Source organism: Aptenodytes patagonicus, chromosome Z, assembly GCF_965638725.1.
Source record: "Aptenodytes patagonicus chromosome Z, bAptPat1.pri.cur, whole genome shotgun sequence".
NCBI lineage: Eukaryota > Metazoa > Chordata > Aves > Sphenisciformes > Spheniscidae > Aptenodytes > Aptenodytes patagonicus.
Genome location: NC_134982.1, coordinates 79,628,033 through 79,641,489, shown reverse-complemented (window position 1 = coordinate 79,641,489; position 13,457 = coordinate 79,628,033). Strand labels below are relative to the sequence as shown.

General features: G+C 41.1%; 1 protein-coding gene across 2 annotated transcripts in view; it reads right to left on the bottom strand.

The window, feature by feature from the left end:
- Positions 1-13,457, bottom strand: part of PLPPR1 (phospholipid phosphatase related 1) — a 140,730-nt gene that overhangs the window by 104,218 nt on the left and 23,055 nt on the right. Inside the window, exon 2 of one of the 2 annotated variants that reach the window (XM_076362838.1) lies at positions 7,779-7,860. The exons of the other annotated variant lie outside the window; for it this stretch is intronic. The gene's annotated coding sequence lies outside the window, so the exon portion shown is untranslated. The remainder of the gene's footprint in view (positions 1-7,778; positions 7,861-13,457) is intronic. 2 annotated transcript variants of the gene reach the window in all.

Here is a 13,457-nt window from a genome sequence, read left to right as displayed (position 1 = left end):
TGGCTGCCCTTGTCCTGTGTATTGCACACAAGCGGTGCTGGACAGACTACTTGGGAATGCAGGTCTTGGTGCCTGCAAATATGTGGGTGTGAGAACGTGAGTAAATGAAAACTATGAGAGAATGAATGCAAGTAAAATCAACTTACTCAGGGGTTTTGTAAATAAATACAGCCTTTCTCTTCTGTAAGATCTCCCACAGAGTTTTGTTACACTTATTTCCAACAAACATGATGTTCACATGCTCATATGTTGAGTTGCCAGCCTGGGGATGGCAAATGGATGAACTGAAAGCTCCTCTTTCCCTGTGCCTGCTCTGGTACAAAGTTCTAGCTAATCTTTACTTTCTGACTAACAGTATAGCTCAAGTATTGTCCAGAAAGTTTTCCAAATAAAGAAAAAGGTGGGGAAGAAAGAATTTGGAACAGGCTTTCATTAATTTTTCCTCAATTTTTCATCTGGAATTTGAAAGCCTGCTATTTTTTGCTGGTGTGGAAAAAATATTTACATTTTCAGCAATTTTTACCAAACAATTTTACAAAAAATGTCATTTACTTGCCAACTTTTTGTTTAATCTTTTCCACCTTTATTGTGCATTCTTTCCTTAAATCACAGCTCTCTAGTAAAGTGAAAAAGGTAACAATGGAAAAAACACAATAAATATAGCAACTGAAAAAAAATCTCCACCAAAAATCAAAACAGATTGAATGTCATTCCAAGTTTGTTCTTATTTCAGGAGAAATTACAAAGGTTTCAAACAAATGAGATTTTTGTTATACATTCCTGTAAAAATGAATATGCTAGCTGCCATTCCATCCAATGCATTATCACTGACAGTTGCAACTAACAGACATTAGTAAATAATAAACATTTTGTGCATATCTCTTTAGAACAATGAAGATGTAGATTTTTCACCCTAAAGGTTCACTTATCATCTTAAGTCACTGTCTGTAAATTCTATGACTCAATTTCAGATGTGGTTGTTAGGCAACCAAACGATAACCATTATCAGAATTCTTTCAAATAACTATCTTCATTTATAGCCACATAGTACCTACTGCCCTCCCCTCCTAAATAGCATGTAAAAGGTGTAATAAGCAAGTTTATATTAGTCAGGTAATAGGAGAACTTAAGACTGGAGAAGAGAAAAAGAAATTTTGACTTCTGGCAGCTATGCCTTCCATCAGCCCACCATCTTAGGAACCACTGGACACAGTAATTAGATGCAGTGGAGTCCATCAATCTTTGTTAATGTTTTCTGTAAAAATCAGAGTGATTGCATAAGTACATTCACATACCTGGTAAATCGCTTCTGAATACAGCAACATGCTGCCCCCTTTCACCTTTTTAAGCCACTTCATTTTGAAAAGTCATGTCATGGTTTCCAAGTGGAATTTCTGAACAACAAATCTATTACTTTCTATTACTTACGCAACTGCAACTAGAACACAAAGTTTTTTTCAGGTCTGAAACAGATGCTGACATTTTGAAAAGGATGCCATTGATTGTACAGGTCATTACGCAACAGACATTTCCTGAGCCTGCTGAAATCAGTTGGAAAAATAGCTATCACAACAGGGCTATATTCAGTACAACAATGCTGTTTCCTCTGTAGAAATACCTGTCAGCTGATGAGACTATACTTGATCAAGGTATCAACCACATCCAGTGAAATCCTAAATATAGTGCTGCCAGAAAGAACTGCTTCTGGCAATGTGGAGCTTCCCAGAAATGCCTCTTGCTAACAATGCAAGAAACTCAGCAGTAAACATGGAAATGCTGTAGTTAACAATTTTAGAATACAAGGAATTAATCTTTTCAGATATTCTACAGCTAGAAGCCACGCTTTCCAGCTTCACTACAAGGCTCAAACCTCAGGTGTGGGATAATGTTAAAGGCATATTACTCAGAACTAAATGCAACCCCTTACCACTCCACATCTGGATAACATGGGACTGAACTCAAAAGATGGGATCCCATAAGAAAATGTGTACACCAAGCAAATTTTGTTATTAATTCTTATAAGCGACTGCAGGATTTTCACATCTTTAGGGAGGTTAGGAAGGATGATGTTTTTGAAATTTTAAGCTGCACTGAAAATCAAAGGGCCTGAAAATATGATCTGAGTTAGCATTTTGCTTTATATATTAATAATTCCAACAAAGAGCTGACAGTCTGAGGTCTCTATGTATTTTTGTTCTGTTTATACTCACTTTTGAATTACTCAAGGAAGTCTCTTCACATTATGGTATTTGCATACAATGTTTGTGTTATAGCATTGTTCCATATTGTGATTTCCCATCCTTTCTATACTAGAAGATTCTCTATCTCAAATCAGGATTCCCCTTCCCTCTCAACAGCACAGCAGAGGTAAGGCGGCTAGGATTCTCTAATATCCATGCACTAGATCAACAAATAGAACTGCCAAAAGGATATACTGTATCCTGGCAAAACAGTAAACTTGTGTTTTCATTCTGCATTACAAATTGGCTATCTTTTCAAGATGCAATTTTCTTAAAATAGCCCATTTTCAGGTCCAGAAGTTCAGGATCATGTTTTCACTCACAAAGACTTTTTTCTCTCTTGATCCCTAGTCAGAAGTGACCAACTGTAAAGTATATCATGATAAAAGCTTGACTTATGCCAATGCATCTCATGAAATGTTTTGGATTCAGTGAAACAGGGTTCTCTCTGTTTCCACAAGCAGAGAGACAGCATGCCTCAGCTTTCCAGAGAGGAGAGATGCCTTCTCCATGCATGAAAGAAAAGCCAGTGGAATTTGCTAAATATCACTGTGTTCAGATTTGCGTGTTCCCTTACAATACAAAGAAGTGGCTAGCTATTTAGAAAAACAGCTCTACATTTGACAAAGGAAAATGAATAATCCATCAGCTCTACATGTTTGACACTTGATGAAGAAGCTCTTGAACCCATTTATTTACCACTCCCTCTTGCCACTGTAAGGCTTCTGTTTTCAGACTTGTTTGGCATTCCATGGAAATGGTTGAGCTGGCACATTTTCTATAATGCATTCAAATAAAAAACAAGCCAACTAGCGAACAACATGACCAAGTATCTCCAGGCTTACACCTGTTTATGCTGCTCATCCAGCAACAGCAGCCTCTGGGAGTTCCTGCCTGCCTTGAATCCTCCTGTCTGTGCAATTGCTGGACACCTGCTGCTGCTAAGGAAGCAAATAAATGCACAAGGCTTTCACCTCCGCAGGTAGAGGTCTATGCTCTCAAAATCAATGCTATGCTCTTCTTCCAAAAGGCCTGCTTTTTCCATGTGTTTGAGACACCAGACTGGGACTCTGGAAAGAACAGTATCTGCTCCTACCCCCAGCACTACACTGACAGACAGGTGACTGACTTCAGGCAAGTCACTTCATCTCTGAGCTTCATGACATTTTACTTCCCATAACCCAGCATTTGTAATTCTAAAGAAACTTGTCCAAAGAATGCTGCGAGCTAGATACTACACTATTATCCCTCAGATGAAAAGGAAAAGCACATTACGACAGCTAGGCTACGGCTACTCAACTCCCATAAAGCTGAGAGAAGTGCAGCCAAGTGGTTGTGTGTGTTTTGGCATACTAAAAACTATCAAACTCTTTGTGTTCACTACAGACCTCTTAGAGAATGGCAAGATGCTTTTTTCCCAAGCTGTTTTAGTAGAAAATTCAGAGTAGTCAACAACATTATTGCAGCACAAGGCTTCTTGTGACCCATTACTGGGGTTACATTGCTGCAAAAAAAAACAGCAGAGAAAGCAAGTCCTTTGCAGCCCTGCTTATGTGACTGCTCCTATCTTGTCTGACACACTGGAGACAACTGCCAAAGTTAAAAGGGTAAGTTGTGACAGCATGAAAAGAAACTCTTACTCAAGCTGAAAAAAATTCATACCATACTGGAAAAAACAGGCATATGCAGCATATATTCTTTATTGTACCAGCCTTTAAATTGCAGCCAGACTTTTTTTTTTTTTTTAAATACACAGGCTCCCTTCTTTCCAAAATGCCTGAAAAAAACTTGGGGGGGGGGGGGAACCATCCCACCCAATAAAACCAACCAATCCCAAAGAAAACCCCACCCTACACAGCTACTCCCTCTTTCTCTGGTCCAATTAAGTCTACCTCTCTACTTGGATCAGTAACTTATTTGTCCAGATCACGGAACAGCACCATTTTCTGTATGTTTCTCCTCAGTTACACGACCAGAACTCATCTTTCTCTTTGTCCAAACTACTGAGCTAAAGGCAAGTGACAGTACAGGACAGGTTACACTGGCATCAAGGTGTGAAATGCTAATTTAACCTTATTCCTAAATGATTGTAAATACTCAGGTCTAAGCAGGTAATAGCCAGACTGTGACATCCTGAGTAAAACTGGACTCCACGGGAAATCTTGATGGAACCACTTATTGATTAAGATACTGCCGAAAGTGATCAAGAGACGTAATATCAACTTATTTGCTTAAATCACTTGGGATTCATTTTCTCACAGATGCCTTCCCATGTATTTGAACAAAACTCAGTTCCTTCATGATCTGTGAAAGTTATATTGTTGTATTCGCCATCAAACAAAGGAAAATAAATCTTTGCAAAGTGTGCACTAGATAAGGACACTACCTACTCACACTAACAGTTATTTTGCAACCAGACAAAAGAATTCAGATTAATTGTGACCAACAATTGCTGTACTGAAGCTAGAGAATGCAGCTTCTCACAAAGTGCATCCAGATCATGCTCTATGCTGGTTCATTTTCGAATGTCAGCAACTTTCTGCATTCTAAAAAAAAAAAAGTAATCCTGTAATTGGTAAAGAATGTAAAACCCCATTCTAGTCAAAAGCAAAAACAAACCATGTTGCCCGTAAGCTATTGTATTGACCCAGTGAAACTGCTGATTTTTAATCAATGTATTCTAGTCTGTCCTGTTTCAGATCATGGCTCTATTAAGCCACCTGTTAGTTCACTGATGTGAGACGTGTTTTTTTTCTTTCTACACGGACCCATTAGTAATAATAGACCTCCTTTTTTTTCCATTAAGGCATTTCAAAGACAGTCTGCAATGAGCTTATAATCTGCAAATGTTTTTGTACAATTTAATACCATCAACTGTAGTATTATATTCAAATAAGAACACATATTAAATTTCATTTGGTATGTGGGAAAATAAAATGAAAGGATGAGTTTTGAAGCATAAACAGGATAAATAGATAGGGTTCTACTTCATCATATTGAATAATTACATCCTGGCACAGTGCCCAAAGCATATTAATCATGAAGAGACTACAGTGTACAGCACACTGCCAAAGTCTAACTTCCTCAGACAAAGGCTAGATGATTCTGACAAATCAGAAGTCTTACAGATTTGCTTGCTATTGCTGCATTATAGGTTCCTGGAAATTCACTGAACTGCAATTCATCATTACAGTTCATTAACAAGGTCCATAAATATAAAAGCTGTTAATTACACCTGCGTTGTGCAAGTGTTCACATTGCACTGATTGCATTCCTTACATCTCCCAGCTTGCAATGGGTTCCCTTTCAGGGCAGCTTCTCAGCCTGGCTTAAGGACTGAAGAAAGCTGTCATCATTGTTTGCACCATAAGGAAACACAGTATTGTTCCCATCCTGCTGCTGCTGTGAGGCTGGGCCATCTGTGCAGCTTTACATAGAATTTACACTCAGCAGACCTCTGTCTTCTGCGGGGTTTTTGCTTTGGAAATATGCTTTACTTCTGGCATTGTCTAAACTGCTTTATTCTGGTCTACAAGAAGCATTCCCAATACCCTACATTCTACCTTATTAATAAAAAATTAAAAAGCACCAGGCACCTAATCCACACATCATAAAAGAAAAGGATTCAGTTCCTGGTTGCGAGAGCCGCATTGTCAGTCCTGCAGCAGATGCCATTGTTGGCTGCATTTGCTTGCCCTGCAGAGTCACCAAAGAGGATATGAAGTCAAATTTGTCATTTTCAAAATGCAAAATTTTTTGTTTTCTCAGAACAGTCATTCTGCTGTATGTTATCCTCCTGCCATAATATCATTTATCCATTCATCAAATGTATTTTACCCAACTGTCAGGTAATTCCCATGGAAGTACCATTCACAAGATCCAGTGTACTATGCCCAAATGAAACAAAGAATTTATAACCTGCCCAGGGATATTGCATTAGAATATGCTTCCAGCCAAATCAGTGGGATAAGATTCTCCATGTCTTAAAATTACGGTAACGTAACCTACATGGATTTTTTTTTCTTACTGAAGTGAAACATGAAAGACTAAGTTAACCATACATAACTATACAAAGTCCTCTTTTCTACCCTTTTCTACCCTTTGCCATTTCAACAGCCAGAATTACAATACTTAAACCTGAACATGAGAAGCAACCCCAAGTTAAAATCCCTTCCTCCTCCAGTGCAGAAGCAGGACTGAAACATATGCATGGTATTACCCCAGGCAGTCACCAAGGTATTGCACTGGCCTGCATGAACCCACACCTGAGGCCAAAAGCCAACAAGGAGTGGGCATGAGGGCAAGGGGATTGCACTACATTTCCTGGGGGATAGGGTTAGGGCAGGGGAGTGTATTTTGAGGTGTGCTTTCATTTTGCGGTACTTGAGGCAAAGCAGTGCCACCAAGCTGCAAGAGACACAACAGGGCAGCTGGGGCTGGGGCTGGAGAAAGCCACGAAATGGGATTTCCTATGGCAGAGGTGAGGACAAATCTCACATCTACGAATGATTCATTTCTTAGTAGACCTTGGAGAGATTTCTTGTCTAAGGCCTGTCCTGAGAGGGAGCAGGCAGAGGTGATCCGTTCCCCAGTTGTTTCATTTCCAAAGGGAAAACGAAAAATCCGTATTTCAGTCTAGTACCATAAACCCAGCCTGCCTCTTTCTCAATCACAAGCAATTTCTCCTTTAGGGAGGTCCGCAAAGCATGTAGCTTTTCCCTTGCTTCTTACTGGCGCTCAAAGACTTTTTTTACTGTGATTGCTCGTTCTGAAGTTTAGCAACGTAAGCATTCCTGAAAATTATATTGCCAGCTTGGACAAAATGAGAGTCTCAAAGTCAATACAGACACAAACACAGAAGCTCAGAACTGTTAATTCATATTACAGAAACTGCAAACACAAAAGAGTAAGGCCATTGTCAGTCGAAAATCCCACTCTATCTTGGCTAATCTAGTTACTTGCCTGGAAAAAATAGTTAAACTACAAGTGCAACCTTATGCTAGTTGCACTGCATCTCTCCCATGACACACAGCAAGAAGATTTTCTTTACAAGAAAACCAGGAAGAGACACAAAAGAGGCATAGCTCTCTGAAGACACAGAAGACATAGCTGTGGATCCGTTCTCCTATAAGAGAGATTAAGTTAAAAAGTTTGTCCCCCGTAATTAATTCTTTATGTGACAAACCTAACAAGAAGAAAATGCTCCTCCTGTTTTAAGGCAAAATGAAGAAACAGGTCAAGATTTCACCTGTCCAAAACACAGAAATTAAATGGACATTTGCATTACTTTGCTTTTCTTTTGATGGGACCTGAACTCAAAACTGAACCAATTACAGTCAGTTACTGTTCTGACGTGAGACAAGATTGACATGTCTGGTACTGGGCTTTTTACAGGCAGACTAAGATCAGGCAGCTGTCTACACCTAGCCATAGCAAGGCTGTAACTCACTTTTTCCAGGTCACAATATACCTTTCAATTACTGTACAAAACACCCACTAAAATCAATGACAGCTTCACAAAAATAACTGGAGTTATACCTGGTTCTCTTAGTACATATACCGAAGGTTGAGGCTCTGTTTGGTTCAGTTTAGAACAATCTCCAATACGTTTTAGTGTTCACTGAAAGGAAAAAAAAAAAAGAATTTATTAACGATAACATAGATTTTTTAAAATGTTTTTTTGGCAAAGGCAGACTAATCTTAAAACTGTTTTTATATTAATGCCCTTTTATGGAGGATTTGAAAGTACTCTGTGGCTTCTTTTCTGTTGAAGTCTGAACAAAAGCAATACACACTACGTATATGGACTTGTAAATTTATCAAAGCCAGAAATGTCTCTTCTGTGTGGAAACAAAGCTATAAAGAAGAAAGGCTAATACTCTAATTAAGAACACATTGAATTACTATTAATCAGAATAAAAATAGTCAGTTCTCTACCACCTTGAAAACACAATAATGCGTGTTCGTAACCTGGCATTATGCATTACTCCCTCCCAATTGAAAAAAAAAATACCACTACAAGCTTGAGTATCTAACTGCAATGGCCGTTGACTGTAACTGTATTTCCTATTGTCATTCAGCAATCATGCCAGTTTTAAAAGACATCTTACCATACTTCCATAGAAATTCTCCACTCCATTACAGCATTGTTGAAAGGACTGAAATATGAACACCAAGAGACCTTTTAATGTGCTGTGCTGGTCTCCAAATATAACTATAAACTAAAAAAGAAGTTTTGACATCCCACTCTGATTTCACCTTCTCAGGCAGATGCAAAAGCTTCTCCACATGGAGTCAAGCTTTCTTTTAACAACAGAGGGGTAAGGACAGGTGCCTGACTTGGCATTTGAAGGCAAGCAAAGTCTGAAGATAAAGACTGACCCACTTAAAGCATGTTCCACTTTAGATTTGAGAAGGCATTACCCTAGTCTGACAGCAGGGTATCTGTTCTGAAATTTGAAATTGCTTTATCTTTTGCTCAGCAATGAGATGAAAGGGATTAGAGACCTGAGCTGTGATTGAGACCAGAATAAGTTACTATTTTCTAGCAGCTTAAGAAGACAGCAATGTCCTATTGCTATTCCTTTACATCACCGCTGCAATTTACAGCAGTTCAGCTCTTTTTTGTCTCTCAGTGAAAACGTTTCTATTATCATTGTGTTTAAAGGGGGTTTGCCAAGAGATGTTTAGCAGTCCCATTTGAACTCTCTCTTGATTGAAATGGTCTATTATTGTCATGAGCTATCAAAAAACTTTGTACCTCTTCTGGAAATTTACACTTTGATAGAGGCTGTTAGCAGATTTGTGTGTATGTGTGCAAGCTTGGTATTTCAAAGGGTTACATACTAGCAATGTAGAGTATGACAGCAGGCTTGTAGGTGACTATACAGACAGGCGCCTGGCAGAAACCCCACACTTCTCGCTAAGATAACATACTGCTTCTACTTCCACCTGCAAGCTCTGAGAGGCTGCCTGTAATTGACATTGCAAAAGGACACACTGCAACATCGCCAAAGGGGTAAATGGGAGAGACCGCAGAGCCTGCATTTAGACATGCATCACTGCCTGAATCAAGATCTATTTACAGGCCTCCTGTGGGTGCAGAGTAACACTATCATTACAGTGTCTGTCTGTTGTTCTCTAGCACAGACAGGAGTACAGAGCTTGCCCTCTAACCAGGACATAGCCTCAATGGCAGATCCAGGGGGGCAAAAATTAATTGCTCTGAGCAAGTATGTCTTTAAAAAAGTCACTGCTGCATTATAAAAAGGCAAAATCTGTATTCAAAAGTCTCTTCTGATTTCAGGGTATTTTTCTTGTTAGTTGCGTTCTTACAAGAACATCTAGAAGGAGGGTTCTTTTTCTTTAAAAAAAAAGGGGAAAAAAAAGAATCAGTAGCACCTATACCATGAATCAGTGACACAAGGGTCATTTCCCAGATGTTAGGAGGGTGCTGAAGGAGCTTTCAGTGAGGGAGATACATCTGGTCAACATGGCCAGCCTGTTCCTGAGAGTGGCCTCATGATCAGAATAATGTGGGAACTGCTGCCTGGGATCATGAACTGTTTGGGAAAAGGGACTGTATTTTGCCTCTGTAGTCCCAGCATTTACAGAATCCTTAAGCACTTTTGAAGAAGAGTTTCACATAAATCAGTAAAAACAAGCCTTTTTCCCCTGAAGACCCAGGCAGCCTTTACGCATGTTTTTCAGGGCAGCCACCGGTCAGAAGTTTTGGTTTCAAAGGCCAGGGCAGATGACTGAGACCAGCCACTCTGACGTTCCTCACACAGCTGAGGAGAGAACCATGTCCTCTGGGTCTTGCGTAATGATTCAGCAGTTTTTTGTGTGGTTGAGATAATTTTTTCCTACTGCTAAAGAAAATTTGAAATCAGATTTTTATAGTATTCTACCAGAGCCCCTAAGAATGAAAGAGACATTTATTTAGAGAGTTAAAGGTGCTTCCTTGGCAGAGTATTGTGGTGGGCTAACCTTGGCTAAGGGCCAAATTCCCATCCAGCCTCTCAATCACTCCCCCTCCTCAGCAAGACGGGGAGAAAATAGGATGAGAAACCTCGTGGGTCGAGGCAAAGACAAGGAGATTGCTTACCAATTACTGTGGTGGGCAAAACAGACTTGCCTTGGGGGGAAATTAATTTGATTTGTTGCCACGTAAAGTAGACTCAGGTAGTGAGAGGCAAAGACAAACAAACCAACACCTTCTCTGCACACCCCCCCCCCCCCGGAGCAGCACGGGGTGGTCAGAACATGGCGGTTTCCCTCTGCGGCTCCTTCCCACTCACACTTTCCCCCTGCTCTGGCCTCCTCCCCCAGGCTGCAGTACCTGTCAGGAAAACTGCCCCGGCGTGGGCTCTCCGCAGGCGGCAGGGCAGATCTGCTCCAGCCCTGGCGTGCTGCTTGGTGCTGCCTGCCCTTCCTTGCTCTTCCCCTCCCTCACTCTTTTTTCCTCACTCCTCTGCTCCTCTGGCATTTTTGCCCTTTCTTCCATATGTTTTGTCAGCCGCACCAGTGGCTGAGGGGCTGGAAACATCTGGAACCGGCCATGACCAGCCCTGGGCATCCCCCAGCAGAGACATTGACATTGATCTCCCTTCAGCAGAGATCCTGAAACTGAGCTGAGACTGACATAGATTTATCTAGCTATTACAAAGGATGTGACTGACGGGGAGAGGGGAAGGAAAAAAAAATCAAGCTGACTGTTGCAAGACTTGTTTGCAAGGGATGTTAGCATATTTTTGTCAGCTAAACCACACAGCTCTTTGCGCTCCAGTCAGATCCCAGTACGAAGGGAGGAATCAGCAGTTCCTGACCTACTCACTCCCTGGCCTTAGATTTCGAGGGCATTGCTTCATGCCCGTCCTCCCTGCCAGGGCTCATGGGGAGAGAAGGGCAGGCAGCCTGTCCCACTGCCGCCCCAGCCCTCTCACCCTTCTCCCATTCGGCATCCACTGGTCCCAGGAAATCTTTCCCAAAGCTGGAGATGGGACAGGTTGACAACCTCCTTGCTCTCTTCCAGCTCAGCGAGATGGAAGAAATTGCACTACCCTTGAATAAGGAGAAACAGGTGACACGTCTTCAAGGCACAGAGATAATGATAATTTTCTTTTTGTTGATGCTGAAGACATAACATGCTGAGTTTCAACTATATTCAACAAGAAAAAAAAAAAAGGGGGCAACTAAAAAGTTATGTCTCTGTCATTAAGGGAGAGACATTTCCTCAGGTCACTGCACCACTGCTGGATTTGGCAAAAACGAAGCTAGCGTGAGCAGGCAGGTAAATAGGAGCTGCAGATTTGCAGAAGAAGGTAGAACTGGCCAAAATAAGGGCTGCAGCCACCGAGGCAGCTGCTCCGCCTGACCTGTACCTATGGAGGCTTGCAATGCCTGTGCTGGCCTAATGAGGACTGCAGAGAAGCCTGGAAGTTTTGCTTTTGACCTCATTCATTGACTTCAAGGGAACTGGGGTCTCCTATTCAGGATTCACATTGCAACAGGCAGCCTTCTTCATCTCCTAACAAGCACTTACTTGAAAAGCCAAGGAATGGATTAACACTGCACCTTTATTCACAAAAGACTCTTGTCTAGTATTAAAGGCAAGATGGTTTGCAATACAAGTGCATGGAGAGCCTGGACTGATCCCAATAGTAAGACTAAGACTGCACAATGAGTGAGTTTGGGTTGACCTGAAGAACTCTTCATTCAAACCAAATCCAATTTTCAGCCACAGCTAGGGATGATTAATAAAATGTCTCTCAGTGTTAACTCTCAAAGAAAAAGCAGTTAAAACTAACAGAAGATGATAGCACTCTCCCTGGTTTTGCTAGTTCTGCCATTTACAAAGGTCGTAATTCAAGAAAAAGACATGGTTTTGATGCACCCATTTAAGTCCAGTGACACCATCACAAAGTTTAAAGTTAGGATGTGTTCAAGGAGTTTGTTAAACTTAATATATCATTAGTATCTCAGTATGCCATATGCCAAGCACCACAATATTTTATGCTATTACTTGACAGTGAATACCTTTTGTCAGAGGTCTTTCTTTTGACAATACTGTGCTGGCTATTGCATTTACTGTGCAGGGATTTCAGATCTCTCTCTCTCTCCACTTGTTGCTATGATGGTTGGTTCAGTCTTCTCTTATGAATGGTTACGAATCAGACAGTCTAATATGACAGTGACAATGCTTCCCTATTGTGACAACACTTGTCTACATAGGATTTTCTACAGTACTAGGCTTAAACTTTTCATTCACTGGCATCTGCACAAATTGTACCACCAGTTGCTACGCAAGGAAGGTTAGGCCAAGGCTGGATGCTTCAGAAAACCTTGCCCACAAAGCTCCAGCGCATGCTCAAGTGACAGTGCTGTGAGTAGCAACACATACCCCAAAGCACTCTTTGCCGCTGTTCGGATGAAATAATGCCTCCAAGACTATAGGCAGGCTGCTGCACACTCACATGGCTGTGAGTCTGCAACAAACAGCGTTTCTAAATAGATTTCAGCTCTCATCATTTAATCTGAAAGGCCTGGCTTTAAACACATCTGATTTACAGATGTGAAACATCAGACATACTGATGTTTCAATAAGAGACAAGAACACCTTTTTGTCACCCTATTACTATTGCAAATGCAAACCAGAAACTGGTTGGAGATAAAGACAGAATAACCAGTGCTCCATTCTGGAGATTTGGTCTTTGGCTGTAAATCAGGCTGGTCCCAAATCATTTCGGATTTGTTTATGAGGAGGTCACATCAGAGGTGATTACATACTCCTGGTTGTGGATTGTAAGGACAGGCCTTTTGTGATCTGAAGAACAAGGTGAGGATGGCAATTAGATCTGCATTGTACTCAAGCTCCAGGCATAAGCACACAAAACACCAGAAAACAAAACCACTTTCATATGTGCGAACACATTAAACTTGTTTCTCCAAAGAGCCTTAGGGATCACTGCACCTAAGAAGAGTTCACCCAGGTAGGCACCCTCACAACCCTATAATGGACATTTTGGTCTCCCTGCCCTCCCTGGACAGTGCTGTCCTCCTTTCTTCCCTGCCCAGGAGGGGGGAAACAGCATGCCCTCTGACACAAGACCGAAGATGTCCCAATTACTGCTAGTCCTGCTGTGCCACCACGCAACCGCCACACGAAACCACACTGCTCTCTCGTTGAATTTGCACACAAGGTTGCTGCTCTTAACC